Source organism: Anas acuta, chromosome 2, assembly GCF_963932015.1.
Source record: "Anas acuta chromosome 2, bAnaAcu1.1, whole genome shotgun sequence".
Taxonomy (NCBI): Eukaryota; Metazoa; Chordata; class Aves; order Anseriformes; family Anatidae; genus Anas; species Anas acuta.
Genome location: NC_088980.1, coordinates 101,760,204 through 101,777,059, shown reverse-complemented (window position 1 = coordinate 101,777,059; position 16,856 = coordinate 101,760,204). Strand labels below are relative to the sequence as shown.

The window sequence follows — 16,856 nt, the reverse complement described above, 5'->3', positions numbered from 1 at the left end:
TAAATTCTTAGTTATAGATGTGATAAACTAGGCAAAAGAATGAAAAATATGCCATAGATCTAATTAGGCACCCTCTCTTCAACACCGCAGAACCACCGTGAGAGGTTTTATAGACTTTCAACCCCATAAAATGAGAGTTTTCTGGTGCAGCATATGAATATGTTCCTTACCTGCCTCAGGTGCATAAGATGTGAGCTTCCACCAGCAATTTTTATAGTCCTATCACAGCAAAGTGTCCAGGTCCACCATGTCTTGGAAATAAAGTACCTTCCCCAGGCATATCCAGCAGCTCTGGCTGAAGATGATTTTTTTTTCAGATTTATATTTCATGACTTCAGGAGCATGTGGCAGATACTATACATATTATACATATGGACACTTTGCTCATACTTAAAAACAAATCGCTGTCAGACTACATGAGAAGTAGCTGACAAAAACAATAAGTAATAAAACACACTTCCCTGCCTTAGTGATCTCATTGCTCTGAGGTACTCTGGGATACTTCCAGTAGCATATTCTGATGTATCCTATGCATTTCAAGGGTTCTTTAAAATCAAATATTTGTTTTACTTGTACCCTCTCACTGGTCCTGTAGTTAAAGAAGAGTAACATTCTACCTCCTCTCTGCCTCAATACCAGAATTTCCCAAATGCACAAAATCAATCATGTTCCTTTCCTTCATAAAGCTTGCTTTGTGTTTTTGTGAGTCTTCCACTTTTTATCTTGTTCCTACAGTAATATGCATTTTTGCCATTCTGTGTCATAAATGTTCAGTTCTCAAGTTGTAGCCCTATAAAAAGCATATTTCCTCTAAGACAGATATTGGAATAATCTCTTTGAGAGCAAACTAATTCCCAAGGGCATTACCATTGCCTGTGGAAAACATAGGCATGGAAAACATAGGCATAGACCTTTTTGTTCTTTGTCCAACAAAGATTTGGACACAGCTTTTTGTTGGCACAGCTCCTCCGTGCCAACAGGGGCTTTCACATTTGCTGAAACATTCAATGATGTATCATAAAATCCACCATCTGGAAGAGGAAACTTTATGCTAGAAATCAGACTCATTTTTTACACTGACAATAATTAAACACAGAAATCCTATAATCGATGCTCTGTTGAACTCTGTCTCTGCAAGTCTTTAAATTAAGTCTAAGAAACTTTCTACAAGAAACCCTATAACTCCACTAGATGCTATCTGTGCTCACATATAACCATAGTAGGTGACAATGTAAAGCTTTAAGATAAATATAAAAAGTATGGGATAAAATGTGTCACCTCTGCAATTCAAAAGATTATATTAAGTGACCAAAACAACACTGGAAATTGATGACAGAATACAAGCCTTGCCATCTTTTTTTAACCTGATCAGTTCTACCTTTGATGAAAACTGTAAAAAGGACTGCAAAAAAGGCCATACACAATATATATATATATATATATATATATATATATATATAAAAGCTTTATTTGGATAGAATCCAAGCTGCTACTGAGATTGACCTTAAAGTAACATTGCAGCAAGAGTAATAACTTCAATGCTGAGATATCGTTACTGAAAATACGGTATATGTAAGAAGGAACATTTTAAATTCATCCGGCTTTCTTTCCACTATTGATTTTAAGCTTGTTCCTTTTTTTTAGTTATATAAATCTATTTTAGTCCTGACTGACTTTTTAAGTTCCTGAATAGCTATTTCTTCCTTCAGGAAGACATAACAGTCTCCGATGTGTGTATGTGTGTGTGCTTGTGCCTAACAGAAGTCTCATGCAAGAGGAACTAGCAATGAAATTCCAGATACTACAAAGGGATTTTTCCTTGTCCTTTATAAAATAAAAATTTTATGCTAGAGAAAATACATTAGAAGAAAAGATCACTGTACTCAGATGTACTCAAGTCCTCCATCACTGCTTTTCCTGGTCATTTTGGCAAAGTTGAGGGAACTTGTAAACTGACTTTTCTCTATACAAGGGATAGAGGATCCCATGAGAAGGACTCCAAACAATCATTTAACTTCAGAAAATATCTTGGGAACACAAACCTCCCTAAACACAAGGAAAACAATTGTTAAAATGAATGTTTCTCTTCAGGTGAGTCAAATAAGAAATGATGGGACGTTCCTAATCTATATGATACAAATGGTTAATCTTTAGGAACAACATGGCAACTGGCAAATCAGTATCACAATTTTGGAGAAATTCTGTTTAGAAAGTGGAATGTAGACAGTTTGAAATCTAATTCTTTATTCTGAGATTGTTGCCTGTTGCTCAGATGCTGATGCTTCAACAGAAATTCCAAACCCTGAACTCTAGTAATAACACAAAGTATAATAGGACAATACTGTACTCTCATGAGTTTTAAAACTGCAAGATATACCTATGCTGAGTTAGTATTATTATCAAGATTAAACAAGTAAAAGGGAAAAATCAGAGAGCAGTAGATGCAGTGCTGTTGAAGGAGAATGCAAATCTGCTTCTTATATTACTAATTTATTTTGTATTCATGATTTAGAATTTATGGATAAGTATTTTTGTCACATCATCCATCACAGACTGTCACGAGAGAGGTGGAAGATAGAAAAATTAAAAACCTGCTTTTTACTGTAAACTGAAGAGCATGAACAACATTCATCAAAGACAGACAGATAGAAGATACAGAAGTGCTAACCAGAGCCAAGAGATCTGTGTTGATTTTCTTTCAAATATTTATAAAAATGCTCTCAATGCAGATTTATTTTCTTTTGTACAGTATTTATTTTTATTTCTTTTGCTATGGATGGGAAACTGATAAATTAATTATAAAGGTTTGTAATTTTACTTTTGCTTTTATAAATACATTTACATCTAGTGCTGAAATGTTATTTTTTAACTTTGAATTAGCAGAAATGCATCCTATACCAGCTGTTAAGAAAGATGATCTTTCTTTTTCATTGCTGAGAAAGTCATAAGCCAAGGAATCTATTATTAGTGGAGGACAGATACTGCATAAGGGAACAGATACAAAGCTAGTTGCTGCCAGTGGAAGTCTTTTCATTGATTCAGTAAGCTTTAGATCATGCTAGAGATCAACTCCTGTGTACCCTTAAACCATAAATATCTGAGCTTTTACTTACAAAGAAATACAGCAATTTACTTTTTAAGACATAGTCTGAACACCAGTCTGTTTCCTAATTAGATAATACATCCATACCTGCAGATTATACAGTGTCAAAATATACACCAGAATCTGTGCTTGTCTTTATAATTGCAAGATGTAACATTTATGACAGCCATGCTACAGGGCCTTAGACAGCAAGTGCAAGGAAGTGGTAAGAATATGAAGACTGTATTCTGACACATAATGCACAGTGGGAAACCTCTAACAAAGGCAACCCAGGTGTGAACAAAACAAAATTCAAAGGGTCTTGCTGAGAGGCAACTCAAGTAGTTCTACCCAGCAATTGCACCAAAAAGGCTGAAGAGAATGGATAGGACCTGTTTTGGCTGCGGGGAAAAGAAAAGAGAAGTGTTTTTAAGGAACTTCACGACTAAATTAGAAAAGAAAGGCAGTTAGGAATTTTGGGGAAGGTGAGTTAAAATCAAAAATCCATACAAAATAATACATTTAGAATTAGTTTTCACCCAGCAGGAAAAAAGATCCATGTATCAGCACAAGCAGCATGTTGAACTTGGCTTCTCAAAGCAAAGTGGTCAAAAAAAGCTAATGTGTTTTCTACAACATTACAAGGGAGTATAAAATGATATAAGGAAATGTGTTAGCATAAATTGACCCTTATTTTCGGTACAGAGCTGATTTGCACAGCATTATCCCAGGTTTGTGTCAGCAATGCTCCACTGAAATCCTGTACTATCACAGTATACAGATAGCCAACCTACTGCATTACATTTTGTTTGCAGCAAAAGAGTTCATCTCTCAGCAAAAGCATTGCTGGCATAGCATTCCCAGACTCTTACCTCTGCAATTCTCTATTCTGCAAGGTCAAGAATAATCTATTTTGCTTCTTCATACACTACCAAATATGGACTCTGTGGGAAATTTCAAGATCCCAGATTCTCTATTGGGCCCTCAAGGCTGTAGTAGAATTAATATTCATGTATTAATTCCATTTAAATTTGAACACCTGATTTAGGAGTTGGCAAGCTCTTAGGTTCCTTGTTGAGTGTTGAACTATCTTCTGACAGGTGAACATACTTAGAGACAAGGCCCTGTTTCAGGTGCTTAAGCAAGACGTATAAGTTAGACCTTGAGTTAGGTCTGTATGTGGTAGTGCCACATTGAATTTCCCTGTTTCCTTTCCCAGACTATCATAGCTACAGCAGCACAACTCCTTGTTGTGCAGCTATGCAAGAAACTGAGATGAGTTAATAGCTTGCTACCTCCAAAAGGGAGAAAGCAATATCTTACTCCCCAGCTTCAGCTGCTTCCACATTTTTTCCTGTGCAGCTCATCCCAACCTTGAACAATCCAAAGTCGTCTGGTCGTCTGTGCAATAAACCAATTCAATTAATTAAAAAAAAAATAAAAAAATAAAATAAAAAAAAAACTAGAAAGGTTGGACTCGATGAGCCTAGCTGAGCTTAGAACCTGAATGATTCTATGATTCTATGAAAAGCAAATAATTTTCTGTTGTTACAGCAAAATGAATGTATTTATCTTACTCTTTCTTTCACAGACTGACAGGCATTTAACTGCAAGAGCAGACATGTCAGAGGGGACATGAGAGAAGAGGTGGGACTGCAGAGAGAGGAAAACTAGTATGAATTGTGGATGAAAGAGTTGAAGGGGAGAGCAGGGGAAGAATAAGAGGGATATGCCTCACATCACAGAATCACAGAATCACAGAATTTCCTAGGTTGGAAGAGACCTTAAGATCATTGAGTACAACCTCTCACCTAACGCTAACAAGTCCTCCACTAAACCAGATCACTAAGTTCAACATCTAAACATCTTTTAAAGACCTCCAGGGATGGTGACTCCACCACTTCCCTGGGCAGCCTGTTCCAATGTCTAACAACCCTTTCAGTAGAGTTCTTCCTAATATCCAACCTAAAACACCCCTGGCGCAACTTTAGCCCATTCCCCCTCATCCTGTCACCAGGCACATGGGAGAATAGACCAACCCCCACCTCACTACAGCCTCCTTATAAAGAGCAATAAGGTCATCCCTGAGCCTCCTTTTCTCCAGGCTGAACAAACCCAGATCCCTCAGACGCGCCTCATAGGACTTGTTTTCCAGACCCCTCACCAGCTTCATCGCCCTTCTCTGGACTCGCTGCACCCTTGCAGCAACAGAGAGCAGTTAAGATGTATCTGTTGTCTCATAAAGCTGAATCCCTAGAAGGGATTAACTCTTTTTAGATGTCAAAGCCAATGACTGTTTTCTCTTTTTTTTTTTTTTTTTTTTTTGGTGAGGTAATTTTGGTTAAATACAGTTACCACATCAGATTTGATATTTAAGTTCTATTTCCCAGTTTTTAAAACACTTATTTAACAACAGAAGGAAGTCTGAATGATGCTTATGTTTAATTACTAATTCCAAATAGCAACACTTAAATATTTTCAAAGCATTTAATTTATTTGTGTTACCAGGGTTAGAGACTACAGAGTGTAATTAAAATACACTCCTAACCCTACGAGACCAGCACAGGGAGCCTATTGCAAACATATTTAAATAAAATAGAAATAAAAAAGGAAAAAAATATATATATGTTTTTCTGCCTAAACACACTTCCCTTCCCTGTATGATATTTGCTTTGTTCATTTCCCCTGTGACTCTAAAAGCTAACTGGAAAGAAATTGAGGGCTTTTCTTCCCCCTTCCCCAAACTGTAAACCCAAGCTTTAATCTCAGCATATTCACAGCCGGAGATATCTTATTAGCATCAATTAGATCCTTCAGGTGGAGCTAGCTGTACCATGCAATGTTCTGGGTTCGAAATCAAGAACTCAGTTGTGTGCTGCTATTGCAATCATTCAGTGACTTTGGAAAGGAGTTGGCTTAAGCATGAAAAGCTTTAGTTAACATCACAGTGAAAAGAAATCAAAAGTTAAGGTAGGTAGATGACTAATGCTGAAACTGTCCTCAACTGTGAGAGCTGCTGTGGGCATCAGCAGGACAATAGCCAGTAATCACTACATACCTTTAACAATCTTCCTTAATCCTGAACAAAGTCTATATCGAGAAGAAACTTGTCTTTGCAAATGCAAAGTCACTTTGATGAAGTTCCCAAACAATGTTAGTTCTACTGATAGTTTTCCTAATGCTTCCTTTGAAATGAACTGTTACAACCACTGCAGCAGTTTTACATGTATCGTGGAAGAGATACTAGACTTTATAAGTATCTTGTGATCTAAGTTAGACATGGGTCGATAAACTGCAAACTAAAATGTTTCAAAATGTTGGAGACAAGTGGAATTTTCAGTCAATCAAAATTAAGTTTTTACAAAATTGCTAGTATATTTAAAGAATGTTTTATTCTGCAAAGTCCTTTCAAAAACTAATATATAATACAGACATAATACTAATACAGACAGTAATCTCTTTCCTATTACTTCCTTCTGTTGCATAAGTTGAAGGATAAAATCTGTATACAATGGAAAGTGGATGCCAGGCAGTTCATTGTTTATGGTTTTAACTGATTTAGTTATGCAGTTAGAAAAGTAGGTCTATGGGACCTACTACCTAGCTGAGAAAACACATTCCTGCTGTGAAATATTGTTATGAATATTTGATAAAAACATAAAATGTGCCTGCATGTCTACAGATAATTCTTCAGATTTCAAGAGGTGAATCAAAATCTAGCTTTCTGGCTTTTGAAAGGAACTGAGACATGTTGGTGACAGATTTTGAATCTGAACATTTTCTACCATTAAGGATCTAGGAGTAAATTGAAAGTTGGAGCATGACTCATATAAAAGATAATAAAACCATAGAATGAGATACAAGGAAATGAGAATAAAGGAAAGTATAAATGAGTTCAAGAGATTGCTAGGATACAATTGTTTCTCAACAAGGGAAAGATTGATGGATATGATGAAAAGGGGAGAAGTTGAAATGTGGGAATAAGATAAACCTAGAAAAAAAATATACATGCTGAGCTGCTTGAGCACTTTATATTTCAAAAGTGTCTCATGTTCACTAACCTCTGATAGAATATCAGTTTGATTTGATCTTACTGCAGGGTACACTGTGACAGACTTTTGCCAGAGCTGCCCATTGCTTCACTGAGAGCTGTTGGCTAGAAAGTGCAATGCTGTCTTTAATTATTTCCCTTTAAATATGATACCTATTGTGTGAATTGCGTATTATTTTTATATAACACTCTTAAGCCTTAGAGAAAGCCACATGTGACCAAATTTAGCTGAGGCAGTCCTAGGTTTTTGTATGCCATTTCAGGGGATATTTTCTCTTTTACTTTTTACAGGACACTTCATGTGGCTTGGTTTTCATTTTGACAGTCAAATTGTCTATGATGTTGCAACCTGTTTGTTCAAGTCATATCATCACCCTGATAAAACTGTTTCTCAGCTAATATTCTCTATCTGTTTGTAGATGTGAGATCTGTTCTTCAATTAGTTCAATGAGTTGGCAACTTGGCCTAAAAATACTAAACAAAATAAGAAAAAATGATGCAAAACAGTTCTTGCTGCCCACTGAGAATAGGTGAATGGTGCAAGTGTACACAATTTGCTCTTTTTCTTCTCACTTCCATCCCTTCCTGAAAGGCAACAAGCACAGGTAGATCCTCCATCTTCATTCAATAGGGTCCATTCTAAGTAAGTGTTTTCTACTCTGGTGGGAGCAAAGAGAGTTCAAAATTTCTATATCAAGCTATGAAGTTAGTAATCTTAATATATAATACTAAAAAGCACAGTTTTGCTTTTGCTTTTTGAAATATTATTTGTTTCCTAAGGTCACTTTCCCGTAGTTTTCAACTAGAACAGCAGCAGACCCATAAGAACACCACTTATGTCTGATTCTATAAACTACATTATCTGGTTTCAATTGGCATGTATTCTGTAAGAGTATACATACACTTCTAAGCTTGTTGACTTCTTACACTTTTCAATCACAGAAGTAGTAGAGGTCACGGCTAAAATCAAGACCGAAACTTGACAAAGAAAAATAGTTTGACCGTGTCTGCTTTTTCACTTGATTTCTTCTGCTTTAACTATATATCCATGCCCAGATTCATTCTTCGTATTATATGCATAAATTAGTATCTGAACCTTGGAAAGTCAAAGAGCATTTTTGTTTTGTTGTTAATGTTTTGTTTGTTTGTTATGTTTTAACATGTGTGTCAAGGTTCGTAAATCATCCCAGCCTTCTGAACCTATTCAGTCTGGCTATCCTAGGAACTCTGTTTCCTGAAATAAATTTATATATGATTTCTGAGCTCCATCTGAAAACAGAGAGGAAAATGATCCTCTCATGTTGGACTTGCATTCACCCAGTATTGAGCTCTGTGGCTGTGATCCAGCAAAGCATTTAAGGTTAGTTTTATCGGAGTAAGTGGCATGTTCCACATACTTAAATTTAAACTTACACTTGAGTGCTTTGCTGGATCGCAGCCAGTGACCTCAAGCTCAATACCTTATAGGACTGAACTCCCTCTTGTCTTTGACACTGGCCTAAGGCAAGATATATATGTATGTTCTTTATATTCAGAAGGTTAAATACGGTATTATTCTCAAGATTACTTCATATTCCATTCAATAATACATTCTCCTGTTTCTTAAAACTCTTGCCAGTTGTACTGAAAGTGAAGACATTACAATTCCAAAAGAATCTCACTAAGCCTGTCACTCTTCTTTCTTTTTCTGATCATGATGAATTTTATAACTCAAGAGATTCAGGTCAAGGTGGTGTTCTGAATGAAGGTAATTTGTTAACACACATTTAAATCCCTGCCATATTCTGCTGACAAAGTCTACCTTAATACGCAACACATTCAACACATCTCCAGTGCCAGTGTACATTTTAAATGAAAATGCATTTTACAGTTTGGACTACCTCGAGCCATTTCGATCTGACTGAATGTCAAGTGCTTCAGGCAGCATAATTAAATACTTCTGTACCTGAACAAGTTTGTTTAAAACTGGTTTGGATAGTGAGTCCTCTTGAAATATGGATATGTCTTGAATATTTTCACATCAGAAAATACAATCCACTGTAGAAACAATGGTTACGGTTTGTTGAGATGTGTTATTGACTTTGTAATTTATTTACCATTTGGAACATTCATATCTGTAAGATTTATGAATTTAATTGATAAGGAGAAAACTGTTACAAGCTTGCACAAAATGTGTTATCCTACTATTTTTCAAATGTATGTCAAAAGTACCCAGTGAACTGTCTCTATGAGACAGAAACAACTCTAATGTCTGTTAATGAAATGAAATTATTACTGCATATATATATATATATTTAATTGGCTTTATTAGAGTATTTAAAGATAATTTCAAATCAGTCTACTGTGAGCAACTTCACTTGTAAATGTGGATTCATTTGAGAGATGTTTTTCTCCTCCTTCTTCTGTGTTTATATCCCTTAAGTATCCTTGTCAAATTTAAAGTCCATATTCTTTATCTAAATATCAGCCAATCAGACTTTTTATCTGCACAGACTAATGATACATTCCAAGTATTATTTACTTGATTACAAAGCCTGGTTTGATGGGATACAATCACTTTTCTGTTCTCAATTACTCACTGAATGGTGACATTACTCAGAATTCCATTTAGATGATGCAAATGACATAATTGGCTTGTCTTCTGCCATGGCAATAACTGAACTCAAATGTCAAGGCAAACTTAGTAAACAAAATCTTTCTTTTACATAACTGAAAGTAAAGGAAGTTTAAGAATATTGGCTATGGAAACTTTCACTTAAATTTCATAGGTGTACAAATGCACACCCATTTTATACACTGACATTTCAGTATTTTGTATTCTAAGTAGAAAGAATAAAAAAAGGTGTAATGAGTAAATAAAAATACTTAAAACCAAAACACAGTGATTTTGTTCTGATTTCTATACCTTTATTAAAAGTTTGGGCAAACTTAAATGAAGCCAATATCTTTTATTTATCTTTCTTTTTTTTTTTTCTTTACTCAACAGCTGCTCATAGTTGTTCTATTTTTCCTATTTATCTTTATACCTTTAATAAAAACCTGTGTCAAAAAGCTATGAATTAGAGCATTGGAAGAGGTTGCCCAAAGAGGTTGTGGAGTCTCCTTCTCTGGAGATACTCAAAACCTACCTGGAGGCCATCCTGCGCAATGTGCTCTAGGTGATCCTGCTTGACAAGGGGTTTGGACTAGATGGTCTTCAGAGGTCCTTTCCAACATCAACCCTTCCATGATTCTGTTGTTAATATAGTATTGGTAAAAATGACTATATTATTTTTTTTCACATATTGTGATACAGGTTACATGAGTATATCCAAATTAAAAAATAATAATAATAATAATTTCAAATAAATCCTTAAACACAGAAAAGAAACTATCATTCGATTTTCAACAGCTTTAATAATAATTTCAAGAATGTTGAGACACCGCCTGTCACATCTTTTGATTATTCATTTCATTTTTGAGACTATTCTATTTCTTATTTTTTGGCAAATAAGTGGTATATACCAAATTAAATGATGATTACACCGTTTATCTATCCAATGTAGCAGAGATCACCCAACACATCTTAGAAAGCCAGAATCTTAGAAGAGTTCCAGTTAGCAGTCTCGTACATACAATCATTTATGGCTTTAGAATTTTATTCCTTCTTGTTAATCATAGAATCATAGAATGGACTTGGTCATCTATTTCCAACCCCCCTGCAATAGGCATGGATGCGATCAGGTTGCTCAGGGCCTCATCAAACCTGGTCTTGACATATCCAGAGATGGGGCATCCACAACCTCTCTGGGCAACCTGTTCCAGTGCCTCACCACCCTCTGAGTGAAGAATTTCCTCCTATCCTCTAATGTAAATCTCCCCTCCTTTAGTTTAAAATCACTCCCCCTCCTTCTGTCCATATCTGATTGAGCAAAGAGTTGCTCTCCATCTTTTTTATAAGCCCCCTTCAAGTATTGAAAGGTTGCAATGAGGTCATCCCAGAGCCTTCTCTCATTGTTCTTAAAAAGAACAGTTTTGTACAAATCCATTTTGATTATTGCATTGGAACAATGTGTGAAGTCATAAGACCAATATTTTAACTATAGAATTTACACTCTTTTCAGAGAATAGAAGTACTCTTCAGCCTGATAATACTGTGGAATAATACAATTTTTTGCCTACTAAGCTCTGAAGAAAATATTTCTAATAGTTTTCAGAAAACTAAACTTTAACTTCCTTAAAAGATTACTTCCTAAAAGATTTCTTCCTGTATGGTCCCCATTGCAAAACACTTTATTCATTGTAATTTTGTCTATACCTTTCCTGGGTATTCAAAAGCATGACATCTTACTTGTCAGTCCGATGTAGTGACTGTTTTTCTATTTTTGGACAGAAACATCATGAGTTTTATGATAATAAATAAAATAAAATAAAATAAAATAAAATAAAATAAAATAAAATAAAATAAAATAAAATAAAATAAAATAAAATAAAATAAAATAAAATAAATAAAATAAATAAAATGTTGATTACAGTTGTTTAGCTTTTAGCTTAAAGCAATCTGGTATGTTGCTAGGCCTGCTAGTTTCCTTGGAAAAGTTACTCAGTTCTATTAAATCTAAATCTTTTAAGTCTTCTGTGCTTCTTGCAGTCTGTCATATTACTTCCACAGAATCTATGTGATTAAAGAATGAATTGGTAAGGTTTGATTATGATACAGAACAGAAAAGCGGAATATGGAAACTTTCCTTTCACTAAGAAAAGCATTTCTAATACAGAAATGTGATTTTATGGTCAACTGAAATTGAGTTCTAAAAGATATCAGGCATCAGTTAGGATTATTTATTTATTTATTTATTTATTTATTTGTAATATGAAAGGTCAATGATCACGTCACTTTATTTCAATGTTGTTTAAATACGGGAAGATATCACACAAGGTCTATAGACTGTATAAACAATTTTGTTATTTATTTTTTGCAGCATACAAACTGGGTTATAGCTGTGGAAGAATGGAAGAAGGAAGATACTGGATTGTTACAGCTCAGCTCTGCTCTGGTGCAACCTCACCTTTAGTACTATGTGCAGTTTGGGGTGGCACAATAGAAGAAAGTCATACAACTATTAGATAGTGTCCACAGGAGGACTATGAAGATGGTGAAAGATCTGGAGGGCGTGCAGAGTGGCTGAGGTCCCTGGGTTTGTTCAGCCCAGAGCAGAGCAGGCTGAGGGGAGGCCTCATGGTGGCCTGCAGCTCCCTCACGAGGGGAACGGAGGGGGCAGGCGCTGAGCTCTGCTCTCTTGGGACTGTGACAGGACCTGAGTGAATGACATGGAGCTGGGACAGGGGAGGGTCAGGCTGGGGGTTAGGGAAAGGTTCTTCACCCAAAGGATGGTGGGCACTGGGACAGGCTCGCCAAGCTGCCAGAGTTCAATAAATGTTTGGACAACACTCAAGACACATGGTCTTATTTTTGGGTGGTCCTATGTGGAGCCAGGAGTTAGATTCAATGATCTTTGTGGGTTCCTTCCAACTCAGGATATTCTAATATTTGGGTGGACTTGTAGTAAAGATTTGAAGTTGTCTGTTTGAGTAAATTTGGATATAATTCTACTTCTGGGGGAGTTATAATTAAAACTTTAATCAAATTGCCAGCAAGAACATATATTGTATTCCTTGTTATCTACCTCAGAAGTAGATGTACTTGTGCACTTCTGTAAATGTAGTAAATTATATTAATAAAACACCAGGCTTCACTTTACTAACTTCTCCTATTAGGAACTAACTGTCAGGGTCCAACCTGAAGTTTATTGTGTTATTAGTTAAATTTAATGAGATTAAATTCAGTCTGATCTTAACTGAGTGTATTCCATGTGTTTAATCTAGTTCAGTTATATTTGGTTTTAAAGTAGAATACATTGTACAAGATTTGATTTGTAGTAAATCGTTCAATTTAGCATAAGTACCCAAGTATAAAGTTGGAAAAATGCATTTAATGTTTTAAAATACTGCATGCATTTGACATATTTCAATATCTCCTTTATACATGTATTAGTATGTTAACCGTGTGCTTGCATTTTTGAAAAGATGGTTTTATTACCAGGAAGAAGCAAAACAAACCAAAACAATAATCCCAATCCATACACAAATTTCCATAAGGAGCTCTATTTTGGAAGTACACCAAATAGGAAAGACACAGACCTTCTATCTATTCCAATTCTTGGCATGAATGCCTCTTCATTTGTGGATCATGGACCTGACAGATTGGAAAGGCAATGATTTCTTTCTCTTTTGGTGTCTCATATCTATTTATTGCTAGGAAAATAGACGAAAGGTTCAGACTTGTATACACAGTCATCAGACTGAACTCTATTGATGGATGTGTTTTTCTTCTGGAAGAAGAGTGGGATTATCTCATATCTGCTGTGTGTAGTTACTGAATGTGTTGTTCATAAATGTCCTTGTAGGATCAGTTGTGCAATTTTTGTATACAGTACTATACAAAAGCTTCTAGACAGATAAGCTTTACAGAGGTGCAAACAACCCATCCTGTACTTTAACAAATTGATAAAAGGGAATGTGGGACTTTTATTAAATCCCTGAAGGAGAGCAAAGAATGACTAGTTGTGGCTAGCATACACCTCATAAGCAAGTAAACAGAGCAATCTAACTGAAGAATAAGCACAAGAAAAGTAAAGAAAGTCACTTGTAAAGGAAAATGCAATTCACTTTGCTTCCATGAGAGGGATAACACTGGATTCAGCATATGGAAAACCAGCTATTTGGCTGTGAATTGAACAATGTTTGTTGCTCATCTTGTGAGACTTGCAATTTCATAACACAGTCCAAAAGGAAAACATGCAAACAGCCCTCCCCACCCCACAGCTGTTTGTATAGGAACACTTAATACTTTACAGAGGCCATAAAGTTTTCTCTGTTATTGATGCTGAATTCCCATGGTCATAATGCTCTTTAGTACATCATAAGCAATTACTGTGTTGAGATGCACTTTGCACTGCCATTGTGAGAGGAACAAGTTAAATACAATCCAGACTCATAAAAATCTTCAGAACTGTAAACTGTGGATAAAAATGTGATTCCACAGTAGGAGTAGGAAAGAACATAGTTACTGATTATTCTTCCTAGCTGCCTTCATGATCTTCTCCTGGGGAAAAGAACTAATAGGATTTTTTACTCCCATCTTTTATATTTAATAGCACAAGCCTTTCTGCAGCAGTTCGGGATAGGAAGGATAATTGGACCAGACTTTCTGCCATAAAATGACCCAAAACCAGAATTTGAAAGCAATTAATAACAATTGAATAAATAGAAACTTTCAGAACTTTTTAATAACTTTTTCTAATAACTTTTTTTTTTTTTTAGCTTATATATATAGTACCGGCTGTGAGAATGTTTAAACAAAAACTTTCATAAGGCTTTGGAATTTGTGTATTCTTATGGTTGAAGGCTGCCACTTCTGATAAAGAGGATCAATTGCAATCTGTGTTGAAATTAGTGTAAAATGTCCTCAGTGAGTCTTGGGTCAATCTCAGTGAGTCACACTTTATTACTCAGCACTTTTTGGTTCAGAAGCAAAGAATAGGATTGATAAAGGTCTAGGACCTGATGTAACTCTGAGTTGAAAAAGAAACTTTGCAGTTCTTACACAAGCTCTTGAACTTTTCACAGTCAGGATGAGAAGGTTTCAAAATCAGGTATTGAAGAATAGAGGGAGCCAAAATTCCTAATTGAAAGATAATGATGGAAGCATTCATCTGTGACATGTATGTGTTTTCAGTTAGTTGTAAATGTTCTTTAAACTGTTCAATATATGAGACAGGTTAGTTTGGAAAACCGACACACCCTTTCAAACAATGAAGACAGTTGTTAGGATAACCTGGACTATTTGAAACTGAGAAAAATACATGAGCAAATAAAAGTGAGAGGAGGAAAATTTGGAGTATGCTAGCTATTATGATGAAGAAACAGTAAAGTACAGTGAAAAACTGTTCACTTCCACTTATTGACCCTACCTTCTGAATCTGCACAGTACTTTCTCAAAAGTGCAGGACACCTTTACGTGTAATGTGTTCTTGATCACCATCTATACCTGTATGACCTACACATGTCCTACACATGAGGAAGTTAGGGTTGTGCTCTTGAAACAGAGCATTCTAGGGGGAGCAAAAAATAACTCCTAAAGTTTAGAGAGTAGGAAATCAGATGAGCAAATTAAAAATGAATGTCATACCTGTTTTCTTTGTAAAATCAGATGTGTCCCGCTGTCAAGGAATTCTTCTTAAATTCCTTTTCTATGTATGTCTGTGTCTCAGCATTCACTCATTTTGTACATCATTTATCATTGCCAGCTACACAGAGCTACAACAGCATCTGTGGGATACATAGCATGTTTTGGATGAAAGCTCTCCCTGTTACCTTTAACAATGCCGATTGTTCTACATCCCCAGCCTTCTGCACTTGCAGACTGTGGTTAGAAACAACATTGCCAGCTGCAGTGAGAAAGGGTTTTGAATAAGTATTAGGCAGAGAATAAGCATAGTTCTATATATAATCTTAACAAGAATTAGTATTTTAAACTGTGGGTAATATTGGGAAGTCTTAATATTATTTACTTTGAGTGTCTAAACTAGAAGCCTACTTTATTAACTAACAGATGGTGTCTAAGTAAACAATATTATTGTTCTAGATACATCACTGACATCAATTCTATCACACTGTACTTTGGTAGAAACATTTTTTTTTTTTCCTTCAAAAGTTATCTAATATGACTTGAGGCTGTCCTAATATGATAACTTCTTTGGTACAAACTATTCTATCTACATCATTCAATCTTAAGAAGTGTTGGGTATGAGGAAACTTCCTGATCCTTGCAGAGGTCTGACTCATCTCTCAACATGCTGTCCAAACAAGCTGTCAGTGGCTACTGTGACAGCAAGAAAAACAGCTGAGATCTATAAAGAGGAGACTGCCTCAGGATCTCGGTGTTCTCTGTTTGGGAGTTACTTGCATTCAAAGCTAAGAAAGCACAGTAATTCCTTAATTTCTGTTCTGTCCTTGACATTGGGAGTTTCTGGAGCTATCCATAGACAGGAAACATCTTTTGGCAGACAATGTCATGGAGGTGTGAGGAACTATTACTAAAATTAGATTCTTACAGTCATACTGTCATCATAGGCAATAAGAATGGATACCCATCATGATAATTCTAAACACACAGAACACGAATAGACTTGGTGACTTTTTATACAATTAACAAGTAGAATTTAAATCCAATTGTTAATATAGTTATATACTTCCCCCATACATATTATTTCTAGTTTTGTTGTAATTCACTAACGTCTTTACTACATGGACCTAATACTGCTCCATAATATACTGATTTTTGCATAATAAAATAACTTCTCTGACTTTATGGATCTTGATATTAATAAAAAGAATAGGAGAGAATCAAGTTTCTTGTACATTCTCAGGCATTGCTATAATTCATGGCAGACAGAAACATGCTTTTTGGTGTGTGTGTGCTCTCTTACAAAAATGCTTTTCAGTGTTTCAATGTCTACCAATATAGTGACCAGAATTCTTTTACAATGCATTATTTCCAAACAAAAAGGACATCTTACTTGGTTTTAGTTTATACATGCAATTGATATTCCATAAGACTTATCTATGGGAAAAAGAGAAGGTAGTTTTAATAAAGTTGAAACTTCTGTTTTTCACTTCAGT

General features: G+C 35.4%; 1 protein-coding gene across 1 annotated transcript in view; it reads right to left on the bottom strand.

Moving 5' to 3' along the window:
* LOC137850893 (cadherin-19-like) overlaps positions 1–15,512 on the bottom strand; it is a 107,160-nt gene extending 91,648 nt beyond the window's left edge. Inside the window, exon 1 of the mRNA XM_068671408.1 lies at positions 15,364–15,512. The gene's annotated coding sequence lies outside the window, so the exon portion shown is untranslated. The remainder of the gene's footprint in view (positions 1–15,363) is intronic.
* Positions 15,513–16,856: the final 1,344 nt, after the last annotated feature.